The sequence below is a fragment of the Equus caballus genome, chromosome 1 (genome assembly GCF_041296265.1).
Source record: "Equus caballus isolate H_3958 breed thoroughbred chromosome 1, TB-T2T, whole genome shotgun sequence".
NCBI lineage: Eukaryota > Metazoa > Chordata > Mammalia > Perissodactyla > Equidae > Equus > Equus caballus.
This window is the reverse complement of record NC_091684.1, coordinates 143,700,115-143,712,782: the sequence shown is the minus strand read 5'-3', so window position 1 is coordinate 143,712,782 and position 12,668 is coordinate 143,700,115.

Sequence of the window (12,668 nt, the reverse complement as noted above, 5' to 3'; positions counted from 1 at the left end):
AGGCTTTAATGGCTCCCCATTGCCTATCCAATTAACTACTAACTAGTCAACATGGTATTCAAGGCTCTACTTCACTTACCATGGGACTCCTGCACCAGGGATGGCAAGTCGATCATGTCTCATGAAGGAAGTCCTGAAATTGCTTGGAAAGGTGCAGGCTGTGATTGATTAATGCTTCCCATGGGTGGAGGATTGGGAGTGTGAGATTCATGCCAGGAGTTTGCCAAACTGCCTGACATCCTTACATAACCCCTGCAATCCACCACATGTGATCCCGAAACCACGCCACGTGCTACTTCCTACTCCTCTTCCTGCTTGTAGTCCAGGATACAGAGACAGTTCCCTCTGCCTCTTCCCTTGAAATGGCCTTCCTGACTTGTCTGTTCAGTGAAACCCTACTTTTCATTCAAGGTCCATTCTAAAAGGCAACACCTCTGTGGAAACTTCCCTGATATACCCCAAACCACATATTGGGACTGTCTTAGCGCTTTGCACCCTGCTTAAGGCACTTGATATACTCTCTCTCCCTTGTGCTATGGTTGGTTGAACATTTGCCTTACCCTCTGTCACGAAAGATGCATTCCTCGAAAACTTGTGCCCTTGCACACAGTAGGCACTCAGAATTAGTGGATTTGAGGAATGGAATTGATGAACTAATCATAAGGTAACATGTCCACACAGTGATTCCATTATACAACGAGAATGAAAACCTAAGCATTTCAACTTTCAATCACTTGAAATAAGCCTTTCCTTCCAGGATAAAAGATTAGTTGACATGTATGGGCTGTTAAAATTTATATATGCAAAAAAAGTTGACAGTTATTTTCTTTGCATTTCTTGGAGAAGGAGAGAAGGAAAATTATGGAAATGTAGAGTAGAATTTCTTTGGGAGAGGGGAGCTTTCTACAACATGCCTAAGAACAAAGAAGACAGAAAATTAAAATGGAGAGCCCAGACGACAAGTTTCCTTTCTTTCAAAAAAGCCTCAAGAAGCTGAAGCTGGACTCTATGCTGAAAATAGAAGAAGCAAATGAAAATGCAGCACCGCTCTCGGGCATGGGAGCGGCTCCAACCTACTGCGAGGTTTGTAGTCAGAGCAGTCCCAACCAGGAAAGTTCAGGCTAAGAAGAGCCCTCTGTACGGATCCTAGAAAGAATGGTGTAAACCTGAAGTCCTCATGGATGGGAACAGGAGAGCCTGGTTTTCCGGACACCAGGAAATAACAAGGAAGATTAAAGCATGCAGCATCCGCACTGGATGATCCACTCCACCCCTCTCCCCATTTTGTAGATGATGAAACTAAAATGCAGAGAAGTGACTTGCTCAGCACCACCCAGTTAATCCAGTGGCATGATGTGGTCATTTCAGATTACCTGAATTCCACACCAACTCTGCCACATACTAGCAGAGTGGTCGAGGAAAGTCACTAATTATCTCTATGCCTATGTTTCCTTATCTATAGTCGAAGGTTGTTAGGAGAGTTAGATGAGATGATCCTTCTGAAATGCTTGCCACTCACAATTTTGCTATTATTCATATACATCTTACAGGGTTTAATAAAATACTGTATAAAATTGCACTGTCCAATACAGGAGCCACTAGCTACATGTGGCTGTTGAGTCCTTGAAATGTGGCTAATCCAAATCGAAATATATGATAACTGTTAAAATCCACATTAGATTTCAAAGACAGTACAAAAAATGTAAAGTGTGTCGTTCATAATTTTATATTGATTGCATGTTGAAATGACAATAGTTTGGATATATTGGGTTAAATAAAAAATATATTATTAAAATTAATTCCATCTCTTCTTTTTAAAATCTGGCTACTGAAAATATAAAATTGCTGTGTGCTTTACATTATACAACTATTGGACAGTGGGGGTATGGAATATATCTAGCACATAGTAGGTATTATAATGATTTAATTAGAGTAATTGCTAGGGTTCAGCTGGGGCCACACTGGGCCAAGAGTTAATATCTGTCTTTTCATTTTACAAAATCTTAATTGTGCCTCTGCTATTTGCAGGGCATTGAGCTGGGTGCTAAGGAAAATAGAGACAAAACTATTGAGTCTTATGGGAAGACAAGATGTGCACACTAAAAATAAGTGGCGTTCAGTGATGAGGCTTCAACTGCCCTAGAGACCACCATAAAAGGAACCAATAATCTACCTCAGGGCATGGAACAGGAAGGGCCCTGCCCTGGGTGGCTCATGTTCCCTATGTTAGCTCTAGAACTGAGGCTCTGGACTTCAGTAAAAGAAAGGCATTTGACAATAGGCAAATGCCCCGGAACCTAAGAAACAGGTCTCCTGCAGCCCAGGGTTCCCAACCTAAAACACCTAAGCTTTACCTGGGGGAGGGGAGGCGGTGTCCTGGGCTCACTGCCCTTCATAGACACATCACGATCCTACTGACGTTGAGCTCACAAATATCCTTGGCTGGCTTTGAAAACCACAAGGGTAAAGAAGGCTGGATTGGAAGATCCTTAAAGGGCAAGGACCTTGTCTCATTTGTTCACCTGTGCATCCCCAGTGCCAGGCACTGTGTCCAACACATGATAAATGCAATATTTGTTGACTTAATGAATGAAAGGATGAGGTATGGTTGAAGGAAAAAAAAAAGGAAACTGAAAACATCAACCAATAAGGGAGTACAATTTATTGAGTACCTATTAGATTCTAGATGCTTTCTCATGTCTCCTAGTTGTGTTGTAAATTAGGCTCCTCCACTTTGCCATGAAGCAATTTACTTACCTTCTCTAAAGTTTCATCTTCAGAGCTGTAAAGTGGACGTGATGATCTTTTTTTCCTTCCAACCACTTATATCGCAGGAGAGTTGGTGAGCGTCAGATAACATAGATGAAAGTGCCTTGGACATTCTTAGAGGAGTCTCTCCAATAGTACCATATTTGTGTTGTTCAATATAATGTAGTGGTATCTCGTTGTTTTAGTTTGCATTTCCCTAATGGCATATGATATGGAGCAGCTTTTCATATGCTTATCTGCTATCTGTATATCTTCTTTGGTGAGGTGTCTGTTCAGGTCTTTTGCCCATTTTTTAGTTTGGCTGTTTGTTTTCTTATTGTTAACTTTTAAGAGTTACTTGTATATTTTAGATAATAATCTTTTATCAGGTATGTCTTTTGCAAGTATTTTCTCCTAATCTGTGGCTTGTATTTTCATTCTCTTGACACTGTCTTTTGCAGAGAAAGAAATTTTTAGTTTTAATGAAGTCCAGCTTATTAATTATTTCTTTCATTGTATCTAAAAAGTCCTCGCCATGCTGAAGGTCATCTAGATTTTCTCCTCTGTTAATTTCTAGGAGTTATATAGTTTTATCTTATACATTTAGGTATCTGATTCATTTCGAGTTAATTTTTGTGATAGGTTGTAAGGTCTGTGTCTAGGTTCATTTTTTTTGCATGTAAATGTCCAATTGTTCCAGCACCATTTATTGAAAAGACTATCTTTACTCCATTTTATTGCTTTTGATCCTTTGTTAAAAACCAGTTGACTATTTTTATATGGGTCTGTTTCTGGGATCTCTATTCTGTTCCATTAATCTATTTGTCTATTCTTTTGCCAATACCCCACTGTTCTGATTACTGTAGGTTGGAACTGGATTTTAAATTTTATTTAACTTTAATCAAGTTAAATTTAAATAGCCACATGTACCTAGTGGCCATCATATCAGACGGTGCAGGCTCTGCATATCAAGTTTTAATCTTTTGAACTTCTGAGCCACCCTCACACGGATATTGACTCACAGACTTTAGATTCTATAAATACTTATTTTGCACCTGATACAGAAAGATGCTGTAAGGGATTCTGAGATGAATCAGGTAGATTCTACATCCTCTGTGAGGAGCTAAGACAAGTCCATCAGCACCTGTACTTTAAGATATGAAGTACTAAATGCCATAGGACAGGTTCAGATAAAGTGCTAGGATTTCAAAAGAATGAGCCAATGTTCTCTTTAGAGAAATCAAGGAAGGCTTCCTTGAAAAGGAGGCATTTCATGAGTTGTTTTTCCTGGAGTCAGGACTAAAGATACACATTTGGGAAGTGGTGATGGGAATAGATGAGCTTTCTGCAAAGAGAGTTGAAGTTGCTAACTCCATTTGTATTTCCAGGTGGACCTATTCCTAGTGTTGCACACAGACATTTTTCCATTGAAGAAGCACCTTAAGACTCTTCCCTGTGCAAGACAATGTCCCAGATAGCATACATCTCACACATACATACTTTTCACCCTAGTCAGTGGCTCTCAAAGTGTGGTCCCCAGACCAGCAGCATCAACATCACCTGGAAACTTGTTAGAAATACGAATTCTCTGGTCTCACAACAGACTGACTGAGTCAGAAACTCTGGGGGTGGGGTCCAGCAATCTGTGTTGTAACAAGCTATCCTTGTGATTCTGATGCATACTCAAGTTTGAGGACCATTGTCCTAAATTATTCAAGACCACCTGATTTATAAATGCATGTATATGAACAACTGTGAATTTTAAGGGAGGGCTCTTATGAAAGAAAAGATCTATGCCTCTCTGTGCCTGACTTGGTCTCTGACTCCAGCACAGTCACAGTTTTCCCAGTAGCAAGTAAGGAACCTTGCCATAGCTAAGTCTATACCTTGTCTCGTTATTTTGGTGATAGTTACATAGAGAGGGCTTTTTTCTGTTCTTCCACAAAAACTTGGATAGAGCTTAAATTTAAAAATTTAAAAAAAAGAAAAAAGAAGAAAAAAAAAAGCTGTCAAACTAGCCTGAGGCACTGATGATTCAGAATGCCAGTTCTGCCCTGGTGAAGATAGATATTTAGATAGAGGGCCTGTGTGAAACTGAGTAAGAAATCAGCAGGAAATATTTTCTGCTTAACAGATCAGAAGGGTGACAAAGACAGCAGCAGTGTTCCAAAAAGCTACATCTTAGTAGATATTATGGGTCAAACTTTCCTTTAGAGATAGTTCCGAGTTGGCCCTCTCCCTCATGCCAAAAGGATATAATGCATCCCCAAAATGTAGTTGGCTATCTCACTAAATAATTGTTTTTCTATTTTAGGTATGTCAGTTACCTATTATACAACAATGCTGCATAACAAGCCATCCCCAAACTCAGTGGCCTATAGCAACAAGCATTTCTTTCTCATTCTTACCTCTGCGGGCCAGCCAGGGTTCAGCTGGGCTTGGCTCCCCATGGCTGATTGGGTTGAGGTCTGCTCTATGCATCTCTTATTCTTCTTGGGACAATGGTTGACTGAGCCCTGCTCTTCTCAGCGAAAAGGCGGGTGCATAAGAGAGCAAGCCCATCAACCAAGCATATGTCAAGCCTTTGCATGCATCATATGTGCTAACATCCCATTGGCCAAAACAAGTCACATGACCAAATCCAAAATGAGTGAGGAAGCACCCTCTGCCCACCAAGACGCAGGGCAAGGGTGTGAATGTGTGGCGTGCTGCAGGACAGTGACTAGTGAGGCCAATAATTCCATCATCAGAAACGGCTTCTCTGTAGATCAGAGGTTTTCAAGCTTGACTGCACATTGTAAACACCTGGGAGGTTTAAAAAGTACTGATGCCTGGGTCCTGCCCCCAGAGATTCTGGTTTAATTGGCTGGGGTGTGGCCCAGGCTGGGCATGGTAAAAGCTCCCCAGGTGAGTGTAATGAGCAGCCAAGTCTGAGAACCACTGGTGTTAAACCAAATGCTATTGATTAAACAAAAGAAAAATGTTGACCACTGCTTTGGGGAGGTGCCTTTCCTATTCATTTTGGGAACTCCCTATCTTTTAAACCCTTTTGCAGTTAAAGCACATTACTGTGTCAGATGCAATTTCAGTTCCCTCCAGTGAGCAGCCTCAGGTCAAATTCATAAACGGTATCATCAGAAATTTTCTTAGTGTTGAATTCTAATGAATTACTGCTGATTCTGTTTGTAACTTATCTATCATTAAAGTGAAAACTCTGGTGTGGGTGCTAATTGCTAAATGTCTACATTTCTGGAGCACGCGTGTTTAGGAGTACAGAATCCTAAAGTACAGTTATTGGAAGTTAGGCTCATACCATCTCAAGGCATAGGACACGTGCCTAGATAATATGCGTGTTTATTTTGCTTTTCATTTATTTTCTTATTTTCTATGTGTATGTACGTCGAGAAAGATTTCTCCCTTTTTTGGTGCCTTCTGGCATTCCGAGTTCTGTAAATACAGGGAAATTATAAAGGACTTTATAACTGTTCTTATAAAGATCTGTTCTAAGGGAATTGTTTTCTGCCATACATTTTGGAAAAGAGATACCTGGGACTAATAAAAATCAGCAGCCTTAGTGTTCTGTAATCCATGCTTCTTCCCAGCAGGGTTTTTGCCACTTAAAGGTCTTTGTGTATTTTTAGTCTTAAAACTGTCATTTATTCCATCACTAATTTTATTTCACAGTTTTCAGTTTGGGATCTTTCTAAACTTCTTTAAGACATTGTAAAAATAAAAATGCTGCATTGTACCCCCCCTTCCAATTTCTTTTCTGTGTCTAGGAAAGATAATATTTCAAGGACCAACCTATCCTTTAGAAAACCCTTCATATCTTTCAGGGATCTTCTAGATACAGTGATCAAGCAAAACATCTTCCCATAATTTCCCAATATGTTGTCTGGCTCATAGACGAGCTCATTTGTTGGAAAAAGAAGGAGAGAAATCACTGGTTTGCATGTTAGTTTTCCCCTCAATTGATTGCTGACTGTCAGAATGCTTGAGATGTTGAATAACCAATCAAATTATTAATTTTTGGATGAAATTCCATAATGCTGTGGCTAATTAACGATGCACATGCAGATTTGGGGGCGAGCACTGTGTAGAACAACAAAAATGTCAGTGTTGGAGAAGGAAAAAAAGATACATCCGCCCTGCAGATGAGTCACTGGGAACATAGTGGATACATTTATCAGAGTAGGAAGCACTATCGAGTCAATAACATTTCAGTTTGACACTTACTTCACATCCAAAAGTTAGATCCACAAATATTTTCTTCCCAGGGACATGTTGTCATAATAAAGAAAATAAAGCCTTGGGTCTACCCAGCTGTTACCCTTAGCATTATTCCATGGCGATATGACCAAAAAGGATGCATCATCGTACTCCAACCACCATTTCATTGCAGGGGGCTGAAGGCAGGAGTCAGAACTGCTGCCAAAAAGCTGTGTGACTTTGGAGAAGTTGCTAAACATCTCTAGCATCTGATGAACTAGATGATTTCCAAGGCCCGTCTGCAATTCCGCGTAATTGCCTAAAGAATACTTGGCACTACAAAAGGCACAGTGTTGAAGGGAGCTGGATTACAAGAGATGGATAAAAGCAGATGTTTAATATGGAAGATGTTATGGGAAGAATGTTCTGGTGCTGGGGAAGTTCATTTAACAGAAAAAGAACACTGTGGCCTCAGAGAATAGGAAGGGTCCTGACGTGCCAGAAAGGAGACCAGAGAGGCCAGTGAGGACTTAGCCAAAGTCACTTGCAGAGTTGGCGAAAGAAAGACCCAGGACTCCCAACTCCCCATTTAATGCCCTTCCCTCTGCCCCAGGCTGCTTCACTGGCCCAAGTTTAGAGGCCCGACACTATACTGGCAGCTCTCCTCATTTGGCTGACAGGTCACATTCAAGCACCATTTGTTTTAGTGTGAGCAAAAGGATCTTTGAGGACAGACACATGGGAGACAACATGATCTCAATGAATGTGGCCCCAAATGCATTCAGTGTTTTATGTCCATTGTCAGCCATACCTTAACCATATGATTCTACAAGGTCAGCAGTCAGCCTCGGCATTAACCAAATGATCAGGCTGGATTCAAGTTAATTTGGACTTGTCCCATTTGGGGAAACAGTGCCACTAGGCAATCTTGAGGGTGCCCCAGAGGAGATACAGTTGAGACTTGGAATCCTTGCTTGTAGCTTACTAGGCTGTGGCTCTGGGGAAAAATTAACATGTCTCGAGCCATACTAGGGTGTTACATTGTCACAGGGCTAGGAACTGAGTGATGGAATCCCTGCTTTACAAAGAAACTTAGCCCAGATTTTGACCCAAGCTCTGTAGTTAATATTCAGCAAATATAGGCTCTCAACCCAGGTCTGTCTAATTCCAGTGCCCATGTTCTTTCTGTGACACATTTTCTCTCTAATGCCAACAATAACAAAATAAAAAGCAAAAATGAAGCTTAAGTCTCAGGCTAGAGAAAAGAAAAAGGAATAAAGTGGATGGGCTGATGGAAATAATCAAGAATTAAGAAACCTGGGTCCAAATTCCAGGTCTTTCTTCTTGGTCATCATTCCATCCTCCTCATCAGCACATAGTAGGTATTATGATACAACTAACAGCTACTGAACTCTCACCCTTCAAGTACTTTAAACATATGTTGTGCACTTTGTACACACTTCCCCACTCAACAGAGCAATGGGGCAGCTACTGTTGTCATTCCGTGTTGTGGTTGAGGAAACTGAAGCATAGAAAGAAGATATGACATGATCAAGATCATACAACTCATGAATGGCAGGGCTGATATGTGACAGCCCTGTCTCCCTCCCACCCCCTTCCCTATTTCAGGCAGACCCTAGACCTGCCCTTCACCAACCAGTGCAGCTGTTGGACCTATTCAGAGTTCCTAGACTAATCACCTTCCCTCTCTAGACATCAGCGTCCTTGTCAGTCAAACAAGGAGGCTAGCCCAGATGATTTGTAGGGTTCTTTCCAAATCTAATATTTGCTGATTCTTATGTCAGAAAGGAAGACTAAGAAAAACGCGTGATTAGAAAGAAACTAGGGTAAGAAGGGAAAGAAAAGGAAGAGGAGGAGGAGAGCGGGGGAGGGGTGGCATGCCTCCCTCCCTCAATTTCCCAACAAACTGCTCCCTCCTCCTCTGTCCTTCCCCTAGAGAGGTCCTTCCACACTTTGGTCAGCAGAATTGTCTCGAAGCAAAGGGCCCTGGCCTTCGAGGGCTTTGAGAGGTCTTTAAGAGCCAGAAGTTCAAGTCCTGTGTTCTGGAGACAGAAAAAAACTGAGTTCAAGTTTGACTTTTGCTCCAACCAGCTCCGCGGCCTCAGGTGAGTCGCTGCTTCTCCTGGGCCTCAGTTTCCTTATTTCTTAACCACAAAGTCCTTTTGTGCCCTAAGAGGCAGTGATTCTATGGGCGGTATAACCCTCCCTCCTCTCTAGTACTTCCCCCTCTGAACTCTGACATTTTCCCAGGAACGACTTGTCTGGCTTAAGGCCCGCAGGATGACCATTAACCTGACTTTTATAGAGTGGAAAGGCATTAAATGTGTAGATGCCATCAACTCCTCAATAGTTACTCGTTCATTTATTCATGTGATTATGTGGTCTTTCCTTACACTGAAAAGTATTTTTTAAGGCATTATAAAAATAAAAGTAATATTAGTTACCATTTATTGTGGGTCAGGCATTTTGCTAGGTACTGGGGATAAAGATGTGACAGCCTAGACTTTCAGCTCAAGAAGCTCGCTGATAGGGTGGGTGGTGGGAGTGGCGTTGGATGCTATAGAAGGAATGCGTATGAATTACTGTGTTAGTCTGCCCCATCCGTCAGAAGCATCATCCAACAGAATCCATCCATCAGCTAGTTGTGTTATAGAAAGGGCAGAAGTTTAGAACCTCAGAACATGAATTCAAACGGCTAACTCTGTTACCCTTGGCCAGTCTTTCTCCATTTAGGACTTTGTCAGGTTGTGTTCCATTTCAAGTAATAGAAAACTCAACTCAAAATGGCTTAAAGAAGAAGGAAAATTTGTCATAATACAAGAGGTCCTATCATAGGATGGTCCTAGGGTTGGCTAATTCTGCCCCTTAATGGTACTACTAAGGGCCTTTCTATCTCCATATTCCACATTCTCTGAATGTCAGCTTGGGCCTCATGCTACCTCCATCATGGTGACAAGATAGCTGCTGCTGCTCTGCGTATCATGTCCAGCAGGAGAAGAGGACCATCTTGTCCTTGGGCTCTTTTTTCAAAAGAGAAAAAACAACCCATAGAAACTCAGCAGATTTTCATTCATGTCTATTGGCAAGACTAAGTCACAAGCCCACTCCTAAACCAACCACTTAGAAAGGGATTGGGAATACTAGAATTGGCTAAGGCTAATTGAAATTTATTCTAAATTTGAAGGTCACCTTCCCTGAGGGACGGATACCCAAGCCCAAGTGTAGTCCTGTTAGTGAGCCAGCCATTTCTGCTACAGAACCTTCCATTCCTCAGTTGAAAATAGGGGAAATAACTATTCCTCTTTTGCAGGATTGTTGTGAGTTCTAAAAAGTGTTGCAACACTTTGTACACTTTAAGTACTCTGCAGATATAAGATACTCATATTCCTGTAATACAAAGCAGAGGTTCTCAAACTGAGTGAGGGTCAGAGTCCCCTGGAGGGCTTGTTAAAACAGATTGCTAGGCCCCATAGTTTCTGATTCAGTAGGTCTGGGTGGAGTCTGAGAATTCGTCTATCTAACAAGTCCCCAGGTGATGCTGCTGATGGTGGCCTGGACCACACTTTGAGAATCACCGTTCTAGACTACGAGTGTCTTGTGCGTGAGAACCAGGTCTTATTTATATTTAGGTTTAGATTTAGATCTTTAGCACTTCAGTGCCTGGCACCACAGTAGGTGGTAGAAAGTATAATAGCTAATATTTATTCTGTGCTCAGCACTTTATTAAGCGTTTTACATACATTGTTTCATTTAATCCTTACTGAAAAGAAGGAAAAATAACACAGTTAGATGTTGATGAGATGAGAGAGAGAAGGTAGGACTAAAGCATAGGCCATCTCTCTGGGAATGTGGTCCAGGAAAAGCTCTTGACATCTGGGATCCTGGGCAACACAGTGGGCCCCTTAGGGAGGGATGATACCCAAGGGAGGTGGCTCTGGCCAAGGGGAAATGGCATGCACTCAGGAGCTGAGTTCTCCTCCTTTACTAATTTACCTTGGCTTATCTTCCACTGACACAGCAGCCCAGCATGAGGGTGTGACGGGAACAGAAGACCAACTAGGGACCTTACTCTCCCCATTTTCCTCCCTCGGCTGTCCATGCATCACAGGGAGAATTCTGAGTGCATCCCAGGGTGTGAAGGAAGCCGTTTACAGATGCGCACACACTTCTTAAGTCACCAGAGTGCCATTTGGTAAACCACTGCTGCAAAGCAGTGAATGGTACCCTGGTGGCCTCACAGACTGATTGTACCCCTAAAAGTGTTTAATTTATCTCTGAGGGGAATGTACACCCTGGGGAAATCTGGTTAAATGTATAAATGAATCTTCCAACCAGCCAAGACGGAAGATAGAAAATCATAAAGCAGAAGGCAGTCCCTGAGAGCAACAGGTTCACCCCACCCTCCTAGCCCACTCTCACCACACAGTCTCAGGCAAGGCTGACATCTCTGCTGGTTTCAAAAGAGCATCAGGAAGGAGATTCCAGGATATCATTGCACCCTCTGACCTTTAGAATATTTCCGCTCATCTAACTTAAATCCCCTTAGTGGCAGCTTGGGCTCATTTCCACCCTCTCTGCCCCGGTGGAGATGGATCAGCAGCACCCTCTGAATCAGAACCTTCTTAAGCATGATGACAGTCATTAAGCTTCTAGTGGGTCTGAAGCTTCTGGGGTTAAGCCTCAGCGTAATGACTTTCCTTCTCATTCCTCAACGTAAAACAAAAATACCAAGAGTCACTCCATTGGAGACTCTCAGGAGTGTCTCAGTCAGGAGGGACTACCTTACACTGTGGTAGCAATCGGCTGCCTGGTCTTAATAGCTTATAACAACCAAGATTTGTGTCTTGCTCACCTTAAGGTTCGTTGCAGGTCAGAGGTGCACGGCCATATTTCATAGTCATATTTTGCTCTTCATAGTCATATTTCAAACATTGCTGTCACCGGACCAATGGGAAATCATGCATGGGCTCTTAAAGCTTCCACCTGGAGGTGGCATTTGTCACTCTGTCCACATTGCATGGGCCAAAGCAAGTCACATGGTCCCACCTAACTCAAGGAGGCAGAGAAGGGAAACCCTAACATGTTCCCAGGAGGGAGCATGGGCAATACTGGGTAAATCAGCACTAATGATAACCAGACCATAGGGAGTCCTTCCTGTGTGGGAACTTCTTTGAAAGGTATTTTTCATCACATACCTGGAAGTACCTGGAGAAAAGTTCGGCCAAGTTGTGAGTATGTGTATGCTACAGGAAAATGAACCTAAAGTTCTCTCTTTTTGATGGTATGTGCAATTGTTTTGAGACTATGTCCACTCCAAAAAATTGGCATTCCCATCTCATTTAGTGATAACACATTTGAGGGCCAACAGATGGGGAGGAAGATTTTAAATCAGGTGAGCTAGTGCTTGTTATAGGTCGGAGGCTGTACTACCTGCAGAGAGTACAAAACAAATAAGAAACTGTCCCTGGTCTTCAAGAACTTGGAGTTCATAATGGAGATGATCAAATGCATAAGTAAACACATTGTAATCTGTTATACTATCATGGTCAAATGCACAGGCTTCAGAATCATAAAGACTTAAATTTGCACCCCTGGTTCTATTTACTCAAGTTTCCTCCATAAAGGGTCCATAATCATCATAGCCTCACTGAGAAGGCGTGTGAGAATTGAAGTAGATGATCCATGTAAGA